This window comes from Elephas maximus, chromosome 22 (assembly GCF_024166365.1).
Source record: "Elephas maximus indicus isolate mEleMax1 chromosome 22, mEleMax1 primary haplotype, whole genome shotgun sequence".
NCBI classification, from domain to species: domain Eukaryota; kingdom Metazoa; phylum Chordata; class Mammalia; order Proboscidea; family Elephantidae; genus Elephas; species Elephas maximus.
Genome location: NC_064840.1, coordinates 79,808,045 through 79,825,780, shown reverse-complemented (window position 1 = coordinate 79,825,780; position 17,736 = coordinate 79,808,045). Strand labels below are relative to the sequence as shown.

At 40.6% G+C, this 17,736-nt stretch overlaps 1 protein-coding gene across 6 annotated transcripts in view; it reads right to left on the bottom strand.

Annotated features, from left to right (window-relative positions):
- FAT1 (FAT atypical cadherin 1) overlaps window positions 1-17,736 on the bottom strand; it is a 142,636-nt gene that overhangs the window by 95,194 nt on the left and 29,706 nt on the right. The window lies entirely within an intron of this gene.

The following is a 17,736-nucleotide window of genomic DNA, read 5'->3' as shown; positions in this document are numbered from 1 at the left end:
CAGAGTAGTACTGCCCTATAGGGTTTCCCAGGCTATTCTCTTGATGGAAGCAGACTGCCATGTCTTCTTCCTACAGAGTGAGCGGCTGGGGGGATCAAACTGCGGACTTTCCGGTTAGCAGCCAAGCGCTAACCAAGGCTCCTTAGTTAATTACAACACATGAGAATATTAAAGTTTCTGAAATGTACATATCAGAGAAAAGATAAAAACAAAATAGTAAAAATGAGAGCTCTTTGATTAAAGGTAAAATTGCTTCAAAGTGCGAAACACTAAAACCATTTTCCTTAATAGTTAAGGAGACAGCAACTCCATTAAATAGAAGTTATTTCACATTCAGTTTTGAAAATGATCTGCAGTTTCCAAAATACTTTTTCAAAAACTCAACACAAATTCAAAATGCAAAACTGAACAGCAAAGTACTTATAAGCATTGCTGGCATTTCTAAAGACGCGCAAATATCTCTATCTCACGACAGGGTACCAGATTTAAAGGGAGTACATGTAAAGAGTTGTATCAAGTCCAATGGCAGTTTTAAAAATTATTTTTTTAAAAATGACTGAATGTCAAACTCTGAGAGGGACCTGCCTCTTCATTCACTCATTTGTGAAAGACAGTGAAGAAATCATGTTTTTTTTCCCCCAGTTATTTTGCTTGGTTTGCTATAACAGGTTATTTGTTAAAATCTGAACTTCAAAAAAAAAACAGGCATCATTTAAATAATGAGTTTATAACCTGGTAAAGCCCCAATCAGCCATAAACCCCGGACCCAGTAAACTAGCTCATTTAACTGCTAGCATTAATAAAAGACATATATCAATATTTTGCAACGATCTAAGTGCATAATTACAAAAGAGAGGGGAAAAAAAAACTAATTACATTTGTAAATTCAGTCTCAATTAATTTAACCAAATATTGAAGAAACTTTAAAGATGTTAACTTTACAAAACATATTTTAAAATAATGCTAGCATATCCAGAGCGTTAATTAGTGTCTTGGAAAAAAAAAAAAAAACACAATTTAACAGGCTAATCTAACCTATTCAAAATAGGAGACGTGCAAAGAGATCAGTATTAGACGGAGGAAGGGCTAAGACACCTTTAACAGGACCAACATCCTCTAAACCCTCTGCCTTCAAATTGCTTCCTACAAGACAGAGTACAACAGCCCCACAGAGTTTACAAGGGTATAGATTTTCTTTCTCCCTTGAAGTGGCTGGTGGTTTGAACAGCCGATCTCACAGTTAGCAGCCAAAGGCTTTAACCACTGTGCCACCTGGGTTCCTTTATAACCATGAAATCTAAACATGACTGCTGTTACCTCTGTGATTCCCAAAGACACCACCATGAAACACGCTACGCACTGTCCATTGCTGCAGCCCTCATCTCCTCGCCCACCACCCTTCCCTCTGGACCCACAGTCCCAGACACCTGCACAAAGGCACTCGCAGGCATCTGCCCGCCTATGGAAACACCGTTTTATAAAGTTCCAAGTTCAGAGAAGTTTGAAAGCATGACATTTAGTTACCTCTCAGATGATCAAGTCAACGAAGCAGGAAAAAACAAGAATTAAAAGAGAGCCATAAAAATCATCTAGTCCAACCCAATTTTACAAAGGAAGAAGCCAAGCTCTAGAGGGTGAATGACTCAGCATTAATTTGGCAGAACTTGGATCAAAGCCGTAACTGGAACCCAAGTCTCCAGAATCCCGACCTATGTTCAAGAGTGATACCTTGTAGAGAAATCGAAGGATGCCTTAACCAAAATTCCAGCAGGAATGAAATACAGCATTTCTGATTTGTGAGGGAAATGAACGATACCAAGAAAGGCAAGGTCAGTGATGTAATCTCAGAGTTGGATACGTGCCACAAAAGTCTGAGACAACATCGCAGAAAAGTACTCCTGCCCTGTCTCGCCCTGGTATTAGCAGCTTTAACCTGGACTCTACCGATGCCTTTAGTCACACCTCCCGATCACTACCCGACTGTACTATTCGATTATTTCAAAATTGGAGAGGGAAACAATTTCATGTAGGTTACAGTCTCTGAGTCTGTTACTTAAAGTACTACAGTCTTCAGGCATTCTTGCAAAGTGCCTTGATTCTGCATTTTAATAACCGTGTGACCTTCAGCAATTTATTACGTCCTGTGCTTCAGATGGAAACGCTGGTGGTGTAGTGGTTAGGAACTATGGCTGCTAACCAAAAGGTCCACAGTTCAAATCCACCAGGCACTCCTTGGAAACCCTGGGCGGGGGGCAGTTCTACCGTGTCTTATAGGGTCGCTATGAGTCGGAATCAACTCGACAGCAAAGACTTTGGTTTTCTGTTTTGTTTTTTTTTACGCTTCAGTTTCCTCATATATAAAATGAAAACAATAGATGGGTTGTTATAAGAATTAAATTATCAGTAGCAACCACTACTAAGCCCATTTTGATGATTCAGAAACTGAAGTCAAAATATAGAAAGATTCTTAAAGAATTATAATACCTTAATCTCTATACCTCTGTCCTCATAAAGACGCTACCGTTACTGCAGCAAGAAACCTGGCTGATGGAAATCACATTCCTATGAAGGCAACATTCAAAACAGAAGACTGAGTTACTTAAAGACCAGGTGACTAGTACCCTGACTGAAACGTGCAGGTAAGAGCGAAGCAAAAGAAATGCAGAATTCTATGGCAACACTTCCAACAGACTTACATACAAAAGTTACTTCAACTGAATTTAACCCCAATTAGAAACACATGAAACGTGCAGAGAGTATATCAATACTGCCAAAGCAGTCACTGAGGCCTATCCTAAATTCTCCCCTCCACTCCCAGTAAAGCCTCATTTCAAAGAGAAAATCATCATCAAAACTAGGAAGAATCAAATGAGGAACTTCCGGGGCCAAGACCGTTCTGCCCCAGACACTGCCCCGTCCACTTACTGTCATCAAACTCAGTCAAAGTCCATGTTTGGACATTTACGTCCGGAGTCATTGTTACAGGTTTACAATTTAAAACTAACCAAGTTTATAGAAGTCATTCACAGAATATACCATGATACTAAAAAAGGCCTGAAAGCATAAATTTTATAATTACATAACTGTTAACACTTTCATTCATTCAATGTAAGACATAATAAGGAACATCAGAGGGCCTCCTCATTTAGGGGCTGAGAAGAAAACCTCTTCCAGGAATTCCTTCCAAGGTTCAGGAGTATGAGTCACACGCCTTCCCAGACTCTTTTCAAAACAGCCTTAACTTACCTTCTGAAATGCTGAAGATTGTAAATGTTTTTTCTAACGTATGCTTTTTTTATGAAGTATATGCATAAAGATTTCTTTCAAATAAAAAAACATGCTTCTGAGAAAACAACTTGTTTTTAATTTTTTAAGAGTAGTTACAGAAGCAATCTTACTTCAAGGGTTTATATCCAAAAGGAAGTCTGTTACAAAAGATGAAAACTGGTTGGCATATCGTCAGAACTGAAAGGACGTTGAAGATGGATAAGGAATGTTGTCCTTTTCTCCTAACAACAAATCCACTGCCCTCAAGTCTATTCCGACTCATAGTGACCCTACAGGACGAGGAGAACTGCCCCACAGGGTTTCCAAGGAGCGGCTGGTGGATTTGAACTGCCGACCTTTTGTTTAGCAGCCAAGCTCTTAACCACTGTGCCACCAGGGCTCCTCTTTTCTCCTAGCCATCAGCAATTACCAGGTATCACAAAGGCCAGCAACCAAGGGTCAAGACGTAAACCCTGGACCAGGATAAAAATTAGCAACGGGACTTCTGGGACAAGAGTACAGTCAGCAATAGGAAAAAGGAGTTTCTGTCAGAAAACCAAGAGGGTAGACAAGACGCTACTTGTCCCCTCTGGTAAGGCAAGGCTATTCCCATATAAAAGGTCACGGGGAAGCTTGCTGAGTGCTCCCTACCCTGACACTGAATGCCCTTTATCATTCACCTCAGCCACAGGCCACAAGCCTCCACATGACCTGAGGGTGCGTACCTGGCCTATCTCACCTCAGTCTTCCAGCCATACAAGCTTGATTGTATTTGGGGGCTGCTACTCCTTGGAAACTCTATCGGGCAGTTCTACTCTGTCCTAAAGGGTAGTTATGAGTCGGAATCGACTCGATGGCAGTGAGTTTTTTTTTTAGTGGGTTTGTACTCCCTCTTATCAAATATCGTCTTCAAGTGGCTGGTTCCCCATTCTGTCATTCAAGTCCCAGCTCCTATTTCCTCCTCAGTCCTTCCCTGAGGACTGAGTCGACAGAAAGCCTTCCCCACCCTGCAAACACACTATCATGTTGCCTGTTTATTTTCTCCACTGCACTTCTAGTCTGGGATTATCTGTGTAGCTTCCCAAGTACTTGTTTACCAGCTGTCTCCTCTCTCCAGGAAGAAAGCTCCCCAAGGACCACAGCATGGTCCAGCTGGTTCACTGCCGATTCCTCAGAACCTCAAACAGTCCTGGCGGGTAGGAGGCAGTCAACAAACGTAAATTACCAATTAAATGCACGCATGCATGAATAAACTCTTTATCCAGGCCTTCTTTTCTGACATTTTTCCTCCGCAAAGTTGTCCCAAAGCTTTACATTTGAAGACCACTGGTGATTTCCCCAAAGTCCTTCACAGACTCACAGCAGATTTGAGACTGCTGACACCTGTGGGCGTTTACACTTCCCACCCTCTCCCCACACTCTGCTCCCGGGGCTCAGGCTAGCCCAGCAGACTGGCTCAGGCTAGCCCAGCAGACTGGTTCTTCTCCGTAAGGCCACAGATCCTCCCAGGCCCAAGGCCCAGGGCTTAGTTTGGTGCTCTCTCCTCTCAACTCACCTTCCAGCATCATTAACCCTTGGGGGACAAGAGATCCCTCTAGGAATCCAAAAGCTGTTAAATTCCCACAGTGATCCCCAAACTCTTCGCAGAAAATTTAAAGATTATAAAATACTGCATATAAAATTTAATAAAAAACTGCATTTTCTGACTGTTTTCAATAGTTGCAGCAGAGTATAATTACTACTTCACTGATTTCACTGAGCCGACACACGCAGGCATGACATAATTCACTTATGCAAACAACTGAATAAACAAAGTAACAGTTTAAAAAGAACTACAGACACAGGCTTTGACAGCACAGTGGTTAAGAGTTTGGCTGCTAACCAAAAGGTCAGCAGTTCAAATCCACCAGCCGCTCCTTGGAAACCCTACCTGGCAGTTCTACTCTGTCCTATAGGGTCACTGTGAGTTGGAATCGACTCAATGGGTTTTTGTTTGTTTTTACCTAAGAAAACAAGCCAGAATTTGTCAAGTTTATTGTACTTAAGGAGAATGTATTAAATATACAACCAATTCTTCATTACATACAAGCCAAACCCACCCAAGCAGGTGATTACGAATTACGTGTGTTTGACAATAATAAACTACGTTAACGTTTTTTTTAATCGCATAATCCAGGCCGACTCTCCCCTCCAGTTATAACTAGGTCCAATTTTGGACTTAGGTTCCATTGTGTAGTACATGTTAGTGTCTCTGTGCCTCTGGCTTGATACTACGCTTCAGAAATCAGAAAGCCCAAGGCAGTAGCTGTTGAGAGGGGGGACGTGTTGGTGTGAATTTCCTGTTGGCTCTCACGCAAGACTCACTAGCTACTGTTGACTGTGCCTCCTTCCACACCTGACATTCCAACACACACAAAGTAGAACCGACACTTGGCCCGTCTGCCAGAGGGTGAAACAGCTATCAAACCTCTTCAGGAAACCTTAAATAATCTCCAGGCATTTTCCAGAGCAATCAACATTCCTCTGAGAAGCGAATGACCACGTGTGAATCATTAACTCTGGGGGTAACAGGGAGAAAGGACACACTTCCCTTCACCCCACACCCGCATTAATGGCGGCACAGTGAAACACTTTCAGACGAACCATTTCAGACCAATGGGGTAACAAAATTAAACAAAAATTTGACAAATTTAAACAAAGAGGGTAAAGTCTGGATAGAGTAACATATCAAACAAAAGAGGTGTGGTTTTCATTGACTATTCGGTGTTCAGTTTCGACTCACTGGAAATGTCAATCTCTCTACTCTTCTGGCAGCTCCTTTTATGTCCAAAATCAAGTCATGAATTCAGAAATTAAGCCGCCAAGTCCCAAGTCCCATCTGTGCGTGAAACACTGTATCTAAAAGGAAGAAAGTCACCCAGTGCCCTCCCTGATCCCTTGGGAAAGAAAGGTAAAGTATATGGCCATAGTCAGAGAAGTAACCAAGGAGCACATTCCTGTCTTATCTGGCATCACTCTGATTCACCTCACCTTTCTTTCATTACAGGAAGGGCACACCAAGGGCACGCCCGCAGATCAAACGAAGCATTGCAAAACGGCAAGGCTCTTCTCACAGGGCGAGAGGGAAGGAGCCCTATGCCTCATGAATGAATAAACTGCAATGAAGCATTTCTGTCTGGGTCTTTAAGTACATTTTCAAATAGCTGATAGTGTATAAAACTGCATTCAGACAAAGTTCAACGTCCACTACAAAGAGCGAGCAAGTTAAAGCCAAATTCCCCTATTTTTCAGTAAGACCATAAAGTACATGAAGGTCTAGAAAGGACCAATTCAAACGGAAAATCTTCATTAAGATTTCTTAAACTCACAGCAGAGTCTACAACCAGCATGCAGCAGTCTGGGACTGCTTCAGCGTCTCCAGTTATCCCCTATGCAAGGATTATGCACTCAACCTTTTTTTTTTTTTATTCCAATTAATCTTCCTCGGAACACAACTCAGAGGCTCTTTAACTTTCAATGCATTTAAACAGTCACGTTATTTTCAACCTATATAAAGCTTTCTACATATGGGATCCTGTAATTAAAACCTAGCTCCAATTTCCATAAAGCCAACATATTTTCAGTTACTATAAAAGGTAGTAAGGCCTTTTTATTAACCTCTATAAGAAACTTTTTTTATTCAACTGTGGTAAGAAATATTCTATTTTTAAAAAATTAAAAAAGGCAGATCCTAACTCTGTTCTCTTTGGAGATTATACCATAACGTGCCAAAGTTTTGCTTATGCATTTCCAGATAAGGGTCAATTTCTAAGCATTCAACAAACTCTAAAGCAGTCAGATTGTAGGAAATGGTTATAAGGCCATCTACTTCCCTTAGTTAAGCAGTCTGATTTTTGCATGTTACTAAAAACAAACAAACAAACAAAGTAAAGCCAGCCTCACTCAGATCCCAACTCTTGACCCTCAGACTCATTTTATGACAATCCCTAAGAGCTAGAACTGAAACATCTAAGGGAAGCAGGCATTTGGAAATAAAGCCCTGAAGAGCCGTAGTCAGCCAACTGTTGCACTAAACAGACAACCACTGTCTGGTTTAGAAAAATAAGGGATTTCTTACTTCCACATGATTAAAGATGCGTCCATTCAGTAGTGCCGCCTTTAGAATCAAACTCCTACCACGCGGAAGCCGACGGTTTATTTATGTAACTTAACTATTGGTGAATTTTCTTCACCAGCCAAATCCTGAGGAGACCACGCAGGGATTTTTTTCCTGCATATACTCCCTCCTATTTTTACCATTTTGTTGGTAGACTCCAAAATGCAGTTTTTATGGAGTTACGGGAATTACATAAGAATGTAATATGAAACTAAGAAGGAAAAAAATACTTGGCAATTTCTGGATGCGTGCTCTTTTCTCCAAGGGTTCGATGAAATTAGCTCAGCGAATTTAAATCAATGTACTCACCTAATAACATCTAGCCTAATTTGTCTGAATGCAGCATTCTGCCTCAAATACGAGTCTAATTTTAGTATTTCATTCTTGACTCTATTGCTAAGTCACCAACTTAAAAGTTTTCTTTCTTCATCGTTTTGTTCTTTGGTTTGTCTTTAAAATGCTCTTTGCCGAATTATGCTGTTAATAGAGGCCTGTGTCTTTTATCTGTTTCAAGTATTTTACATGAATGAAGAGCTGCCGAAGAATTGCTTACTGCCTGATCACAGATCTCTGACAATCTGTTCTCATATTCCTTCCATGAATAAGGTAATGTTTTAATTCAGTCACTAACTGCTAAGGATAATTAGCTACGGACGCGCGAGATAGTGAATTAATTTACAAGGGTCACTCAGGGAAGACAGAGAGATGAGAACTTGTATTCTTGGTTTTCACTGAACTTGAAAAGCCTCGTAGCAACTAAAACTTGAAATTTGTAGTAAACACGACATTATTGAGTAAGCAGTATACAACTCAGTGAACTGGAAGATAACCCCCTGTTAAGAGTTTTCTTGTTTCACAGAACCTGTATGTGGCCACATACCAAAAACCCATTGCCATCGAGTAAATTCCAATTCATAGCGACCCTATAGGGCAGAGTAGAACGGCCCCACAGGATTTCCAAGGAGTGGCTGGTGGATTCGAACTACCTATCTTTTGATTAGCGGCCTGAGCTCTCAAACACTATGCCACCACGGCTCCATGTGGCACATAAAACCCATTGCTGTTGAGTCAATTCCGACTCACAGCGACACTACAGGACAGAGTAGAACTGCCCCATAGAGTTTCCAAGGAGCGCCTGGTGGATTTGAACTGCCCACCTTTTGGTCAGCAGATGTAGCTCTTAACCACTACACCAGCAGGGTTTGCCATGTGGCACATAGGAGCCATTAATTTTTTAAATAAATTAATGTAAACAAATAAGCCTTAAAATTTTATTGAGGACAGAGACAGGAAAAAGGTAGGTTGGTTGGTCAGAGAGTTGTTGTGTGCCATCAAGTAAATTCCAACTCAGTGACCCTACAGGACAGAGCGGAACCACCCCATAGGGTTTCCAAGGCTGTAATCTTTATGGAAGCCGACTGTCACATCTTTCTCCCGTAGAGTAGCTGGTGGGTTCAAACCACCAACCTTTCGGTTAGCAGCCGTGTACTTAACCACTGCACAATCAGGCCTCTTAGTCAGAGAGTACGGCCCCGAAAGGTCGGGTTTAAAAAAATCAGAATTTGCAAACATATAACCAATCATTGTTTCAATCTGAATGGGGTAATCTTTTTTCACCTACAAAATTGGCAACTATTTTGATCTCGTTTTTAAATCCAAATAGTGGCAGCAAGAATGCAGAGAAACAAGCACTCTCGGACTGCTGATGGGAGCTTCATTTCTGGTCAAAACGGAGGCAATTTGTATTAAAAGCTTCTTATATGTTTACATCTTTCCACCCCATAATCTTACTTTCCGGGTGTGTGCTAAAGCAAGACATACACAGACAGGGACACAACTTACACGTTCAGTCATTATCCTACACGGTACAGCATATCTGCGTGACAGGACACCACACTACCGAAAACGTGTTCTCTACGTGCATCTAAGAATCAGAAAAGGTTCTGGATGTAGTAAAAGGCAGTCGACAAAGAATATGTGCAGTACCTGTTCACTTTTTGTTTTGTTTTTTTAATCCAGTGTCCGGTGCTGTAGGGGCACGTGTGTGTGTGTGTGTGTGTGTGTGTGTGTGTGTGTGTGTGGTGTGATGTGGTGTGTGTGTACGCACACACAAGATTAGAAAAAAATTTCAACAGGGCCCTAACCAAAAACCAAACCTGTTGCCGTCCAGTTGACTCCAACTCATAGCGAGCTATAGGACAGAGAACTGCCCTATAGGGTTTCCAAGGAGCGCCTGGTGGATTCAAACTGCCAGCCTTTTGGTTAGCAGCCATAGCTCTTAACCACTATGCCATCAAACAGTGCTCTAGGCAGTGAAATTTTAAAGATGTTTTTTTCTTCTTTACACTAGTTTTTTTTTTTACACTAGTTTACATTTTCCCAAATTTCTACAATGGCTATGGATTGCTTTTTTAATTTGAAAATAAAAGTCATTTTTAAAACAGAATGAGTTCTCTGCTAATTTTGTCCAAATACTATAGAGTCGACTCTTCAAAGAAAAGAATCAACATTATGTAATCACGATGCCCCAGCAGGAAATAAATTTGCAGCTCAACAGATGCGCCTGCTGCGATTTGGCAGGGTGCACCTTTGGTGGCTTTGGCAATAATTTCCTTTCATTATTCCTTTGCTAGCAAGTGCTTTTCAACTCAAAGAGAAGCCTGAAGAAGTTAACAGGCCCTTTTTTTTTTTTAATAGGTACTCTGCTGCCTGAACTGATTCCTGTTCAGAAGGTAACCCTGAGACCCCAAGGAGCCCTTTCACACTGGCCTTAGCAAATCCCCTGCAGCGAGATGGCCCTCAGGCAGCTCTGTGTTCAGCCTTCCAGGCTGCGACCTGATCACTAGGGTTCCAAGCCAGACAATCCCTACATTCAACAGTCCTGAAGAAATGAAGAGGGTGGGAGTGAAAGCTCCATTGAGGAACACTATTTACCTGTCACAGTGATGGTTCACCCAGCAGGGTTTAAAGAAAAAAAAAAAAAAATCGCCAGCTGCTTCAGCAGATTCCCCGCCAGCAGCCAGCACAAAACAAACATGTTTACTTAAGCTTCATTCACAACTTCTGATAGGAAACTACTTAGCAGCCCAAGTGGGAACAGGTAGGTTTGTAAGACATAAGGATAGCAATGACAGATTAAAAAAAAAACAAACCCGCTGCTGTAGATTCGTTTCCGACTCACAGGGACGCTATATGACAAAGCAGAACTGCCCTACAGGTTCCCCAAGGCTGTCAATCTTTACAAGAGCAGACCGCCACATCCTTCTCCCACGGACGGCTCGTGGGTTCAAACCACCAACCTTCCTGTTAGCAGTCGAGTGCTTTAACCACTGCACCACCAGGGCTCCTTTTGCAATGACAGATAAAAGGACATAATAGGTTTGAACAGGTTGTGTTTGTTTAAACTCAATGCCATTCAAAATACGGCAACAGGAATAAATACGACTGAAAAAAATCAGCCTACCGCAAACATGCCGAATTTTACATGATTTTTTCCCTAAACCTGAAAATCTTAACTTTTTATCTCTGAGAAGAATAAGCAGATCACTGAAACCACACAAAGAACATGTTTACAGAACAGCAACCACTTTTCATTTTAATGCCCCTTAATTCCAAAGATGAATGTGAAAAACATGGGTCCTGAGTTAATCACAGGCGTTATCAACTTTGGAAGCCCCTGTGAACTTGTTAATACTAAATGTTTCACTTCCCCTGGAAATGGTGGACCTGATCTAAACAAATTTCTTAGGAAATTACTCTCTTAAAACACCACATAATTCCACACACAAAGATGTATGTTTCACAGATCAGATCAAATTAGAATTATGCTACCAACCCAAAACATGCCAAAAAAAAAAAAGGCAATTTGAACAGGAGTTTAATAAGAGATGGTTATCCTGAAAAACCACACTTGATTTCACTCAGAATTTTACAAACACTATCACTGGACAATCTTCAATTGAAAACTAAGTTCTGATCTGAAATTCAACTGTTCATTGTTTTCCGACATCCATTAACACAAGGTGAGAGGAACCCGCTGCCATCGAGTCAATTCCAACTTATAGCGACCCTATAGGACAGAGCAGAATTGCCCCATAGGATTTCCAAGGAGTTGCTGGTGCATTGGAACTGCCAACCTTCTGGCTAGCAGCCAAGCTTCTAGTCACTGCGCCACCAGGGTTCCAATGTAGGAGGAAGCCCATCCGTTTAACAACACAAGATTTGCTTCATCATCATGTTTTAAAAGCCACGCCAGATCTCAGCCATCACCATCTTTGACAAAGCTATCTTCCCCAACACGAGCAGAATGGCTGTCAGCACGCTCACTGATGTCATCAGGTCAGGGTACCCGACACTCATACAACAATAAACTCAGCCTGTGAAACTACTGAACTCTCTCCACCTCTTCCTACAAACCCTGGTGGCGCAGTGGTTAAGTGCTATGGTTGCTACCCAAAAGGTCAGCAGTTCGAATCCACCAGGTGCTCCTTGGAAACTCTATGGTTCAGTTCTGTCCTATAGGGTCACTATGAGTTGAAATCGACTCAAGGGCAGCAGGTTTGGTTTTTTCGTTTTCTTTCTACAAGGACGCACCAACCAATCACAGAGAATTACTTAGAACACAGGGACCTCACCTTGCCTTGCCCAAACAAATGAAGAGAGTATTTTTCCACAGTCTCAATAATTCTCACCATTTTTTCCAGTTTTAGTAACCACTTCCTGAGTTACTAATCAACTGTATTTTTCCTATAAATAAAGAAATAATTACTAAAATGCTGAAATGCATTATATAAGTGTGGAAGAATTCATCAAAGTCGTATTTCTCTAAAAAAGAAAAAAAAAACTTTCTTAAAAAATAGGGCAAGAAGTTGAGGCTTTGGATAAGTTATACTCCTCAGTCCCAAAGCAGTTCTCAATTTTACTACTGTTTAGAATGGCAGCATCTTTAGGGTAGCTGAGAAAGTAAACACAACCAACCCCCTTCCCAGGCAAAAACAAAGAATCCACTCTTGGCTCTCTGCAGAAGGCTATACCGAGCCCTAAGTGAATGCCTGGGCCAGAGAAGCGCCTCTAGGTCAGATATTTCCTGTACGCCAGTCACACGCAAAAAACTCCGTAACTGGTTATTCCACTTTCAGCTGACAATTACTCTTCGAGGTAGCTGAAGCCTAAACACCTAACCCTGTGTTGTAGCTGATGGGCACTTCAGATGGAGCTAGTCCAAAATCAGACCTGCTGTATCAAATACATATAAAAAATAAAATGAAAAAAAGAAGGTAAATATATCTCAGTAATATTTTGTTATCTTGATCACATGCTGAAATGATACTATTTTTCATATGCTGGGTTAAATATATTAACAAAATGAATTTTGCCTGTTTCTCTGGTTTTTTATTGTGGTTACAAGACTATGTAGAATTACGTATGTAAACAGTACCATTAAGCAGTGTTTCCTAAGGTGCTGACCCAAATCCTTTACAGACTAAAAAAAAAAAAAAAAAGAGAGTAAACAGTGGCAGAATTTACACAATTGCGTTTTAACATAAACTGTGAAGATCTGCTCACCTTTTTTCATATGGACCCTTGTATCTAAATAAAACACTAAGCAGTGGATCACTTCTAACAAATGGCTTCACGGTCTACTCTAGGACAGGAGTTGTTTTGCTGAGTTTTAATTGATACAGGTTGTACTGATGAGGTGCCTGCAACGTACATCATTTCTAATCCCAAAGGAGACTTTAAGGCTGTATTCTCTTCAAGACAACCATCTTCTCTATAATCAAGACTGACTATTAAAACATCAAATTTTAGGTCAGCATCTCTAGGTCAAGTTTCTAAGGAAGTCTGTCAACCAAATTTCGGTTAGAAACAAGACCATCAGTTTTTACGTTTAATGGCACTGAACGCTCCCCCGAGTAACAAACAATGAGCAAACACTGATTTTTTTACAAGAGTCACTTATTTTTTCTCTCTAACGATGGCTGCTTTCACATGGTTGTTTTCCTCATCTCTTTGGGGGGAAGGACGGTAAGGAGGGCTTAACGATTACTCCTCTAAAAAAAGTCTCTGGAAGACAGCCACAGCTCTCCTTTTCCGTGCATACGTGAACACATTAAAAGGCGCTCAGTCTCGAAAAACGTAAAGTCTCTCAATTACACGTGTAGAAATGGTCAAATCAGTGAATGTTTTGTTCTGTGTATTTTCACAACTGGAAAAAAAAAAAAAAAAGACATTCACTGCCAGAATTTCCAGGCAGAAATCAGCGAGTCGGTACCACGTCGCTGTGAGTCAGAATCGACTGGACGACAACGGGCTCGCGGCAGTTATGAGTTTCTGTTTCAAACCCTGAAAGTTGTTTCAACTCATCAGTGAGCATGTCCCTGATTGTTCTGTTGCATATATGTCCCATGACAACCCTAAAATAGGCTGAATTTAGTATAATACTAAGTGGAATAAAAACACATCTTTAGGTTATTTTTAATCCATTTCCATCCAAGCTGTAACTTAAGCAGTGATCCCAGGTAACAAAGCAAAATTCCTATGCTTCCCTCCTATTTCAGTTTCTATTTCCACGTCCCCAGAGTCTCCCATCTACCTCCAGTTCAGCTTCCCCCAACTCTCCCACAGGCTAAATTAGAGCAATAAGTGAATGACATCATTTGTGATAAATTAATTAGAAAGATCAAGCAGGCCTATAAAAACGTGACACTTCTCTCCCCCAAATAGAATCCTCCCTCTATATACATCCGATAACAAATTTAAATAATCTTTCTCAATAATAATTACTTAGAAACATATCCCCTCCTTTTAATCTTTTATAATTATTTCAATTTCAAGTTTTACACACTGAACAAGAACGGCTGGCTGCATACTACGTATCAGGCAATGTTCTAGGCAGTAACCAAAGGGGACTGAACAAAGCAAAGCCCCCGCTTGCACAAAACTTACACTCTGGTGGAAGTAAGATAACAAAAGCAGATTTTTTAAAAATATGTTAAAATAATTCTCGGTAAACATATGAAACACATATTAAAAAATACACTGGCCTTATAAAATTTTATCATCTAGTTTGACTGCCTTCTGAAGCTAACAATACTCAGAGCTAATTAAACCAAAAATCTTATTATGTTCATGCTTCTACATGAGGCTATCACTCTATTACGAAACAATACTTTTTTTAAATGTTTTGAGGTCTACGCTTTAAAACAGAGCCCTGGTGGTGTGAGTGGTTAAGCACTCAGCTGCTAACTGAAAAGCTGGCTTTGGAACCCACCCAGCAGCTCCACATGAGAAATGACCTGGTGATTTGCTTCCACAATGATTACAGCCATGGAAGCCCTTTGGGGGCATTCTACTTTGTCATATGGGGTTGCTAAGAGTCAAAATCGACCCAACAGCACCCAACAATATTAACGATGCTTTAAAAATATCTGGTTCCATTCTGATGACTCAACCACAAAATTAACTGGGGGGTTTACACAGAAAATTCGTCTTTTTTTCATTAAAAAGTATGAACGCATTCAGCAGAGCAACAACAAATAAAAAGAACACCATGTGACAAGCATTTATGGGGCCTACCAAAAGATGAACATCACTGAACAAGTATTTACGGAACACCAACTGTGTGCCAAACACTGTGATAAAGAGGAATAAGGATGTCTGAGACAGCCTGACATCGGGCAGCTTCCAGAGGAACCAGGCGAGTAACCAAATCAATAAACTGATCTAAAAGCAAATATCAGTACCCACAAACAGATTCCGGAGCACCTTTTAACTAAGAATTTATGGTACAGTTGTTTTAAAATATTTTGAACCTAATTCAAATTTAAAGTCATTTTTCAAAAAGCTGTTTCCACCTAACAAAATATCTTCAACTCATGACATATTACTTCATAATTTAAAAAATCACTGTTTTCAAAAGCAGACCTCCATAAAGATCAGAAACATATTGCTTAGTAGTAATACAAATATCAATGTCTGTAAAACACAGATCAGAGCATTTTTACCACAGGTAACAATTTCCTCTTTCATTTTAAGATTCCTTAACGCTCTTTTTACAAGAACAGTAACCTTTACAAATGAGCATTATTTATTCAAAATAGGTTTTTTTTTTTTTTAGTGAATGAGGGGGCTATTCACAAAACTAGGCTGGTTTATACACTCCCAAATGCCCTGATTCTTAACACCATTAAACAAAAATTTAGTCTGTCAAGAAAGTTACCTTCATTGTTTTAAGTCTTGAATGACCGTTTCTCTGGAATCATTTCAGGCACCACATACAGAAAAGTAATTTCTATTGTCCAGTCTAAGGGTTTACCTACCTCACATATAAAACAGAAATCATACCTAGCAGCTTATAAGTGTAAGTATAGTAGATTAAATGCCATAACTGCTTCAGACTACAGAGCATTACACAAACGCTGCCGTTATCACTGCTGCCACCATCCCGGGCATGATCACTACCATCATTTCCTTATTCTCTCGTCTTCCTTCCCGAGAATTTGGGAAAATCAGCAGCCTGGAACCTCTGTAAGAAGGGACTAAAACCCGGAATCCAAGGACACTGAGGGTCCTGGACTAAGTACCGCAGTTCACAAATTCCCTGGTATTGTAATCAAAATGCTGTGTCTCTGAAGAGAGAATATACAGCTTTCAGCAGGTTCTCAAAAGTTTCTGTCATGCCAGAAAAGATGAAGAACCCCTGTTTTGGAGCTCTAGAAACAGGTGAGGGCCGGGGGTGGCAAAAGAAGCTTCAGGTCAGGTATCTTACAGTCAGTTTGTTCATTTAACAAACAAGGTCTATGCACTGGTGTCAGGCACTGTGCCTGTGGAAAGATGAGTAAGGCTGGGCTCTGTCCTTGAAACAGACACGAGTAGAGACAGATAAACGATACCCTGGGTTATACATTATAACAGAAGAACTTACAGAAAGTGCTACTGCCTCAAGAGAGGCAACAATGTCTACGGTCAATGGAACGTATTTACTAAGTGACTGTTCCATGAATCCAGCGGTAAAAGATGCACACTCTGTCCACAACATCTCACGGAGGGACGAGTAAATTAACAGCTACACTAGAGAGATACTTGCGGTGACATTAAACACTAAATTAGAGGATGGAACAGTTAGCTTGTCAAGAAAGCCTTATTAGGCAGAGTTATGAGAGATAATAGGAGCTAAGTGGCCAACATGTACCCAGAGGCAGGGACATAGGAACCAATGCCGCAGACGGGCAGAGGCTTCATGGAGGACAGGCTGGCTCCATGTGGCTAAAGGGGTGGAGGGCCGAATGGGAGCTGATGAGGGAGAAGACTGCAAGTGAGATTAGGAGGGCAGGCCAGTTTCCCAGGGCATTACAGCAAGCTAAGGAGAGTTGTGTAACGGGGAGACACCATACAGTTTCAAGGAAGGTTCCAGGAAAGATGAGAGATCTCCATTCAAGACCCATCTCTGTATTACCAAAGCACCCTCAAATATATCACACTTCAAACCACATCTATTTCTAGTACGCTGCTCAATATAAAAGCCAGAATGTTTCAAAACTGAGTGGTACATGGTCAGGGTATACTGCAACCCCCATTAGATATATCATATCTTTATAATTTAATATAGCTGTTGCCTGAATATCGTATAATACCATCTCACTTTTCTCATGAGTTACTGTGAAGACCTAATGAGATAATCTACATGAAATGCTTAAAACAGGGCTGGTACATAGCGAGTGCTCGCTGACTGTTAACTATAATTACATACTGAAGAGGATGATGAAGGCAAAGAAAAAGCTCACCCATATAAGAATATGGTTAAATGACCACAAACTGGAAAGTAATCTTAAGAAGCTACTTAAAATAGCAAGGTCACTTTCACCCCCCGCCCACAAAAAAAAGTCAATTATGCTAAAACTAAGTAAGACTATATTTAGTGGTCTTTAAGGGCATAAAGTAAAAACAGACAATTGTAAAGAATCCCATTCAACAGGTAAACTCACTCAGCAATTTTAGGCCTAGCAAAGCATAGTTCAATATAAGACACCCTGAGAAGAGACAGTACAATTTAATTGGCAAGGCAAGCTAATTGATAAGACAGGCCCTTGAAAGGTGTATGGAATAGATTTCTGGATTTAGTATCATTGCTATTAAACTGGGTTAACTGCCAATTAAGTAAATATAAGCATGTGCCCTTGAACAGCCATCTTTCCAAGTCCATTTATTCCTATCAACAAAGTACAGTGAAGCCTGTGCTCTGTGACATTATGTCATATATGGTGAGACTAAACTACCTACAACCAGCCTAGATTGGTTTGTTTTGTTTTGTT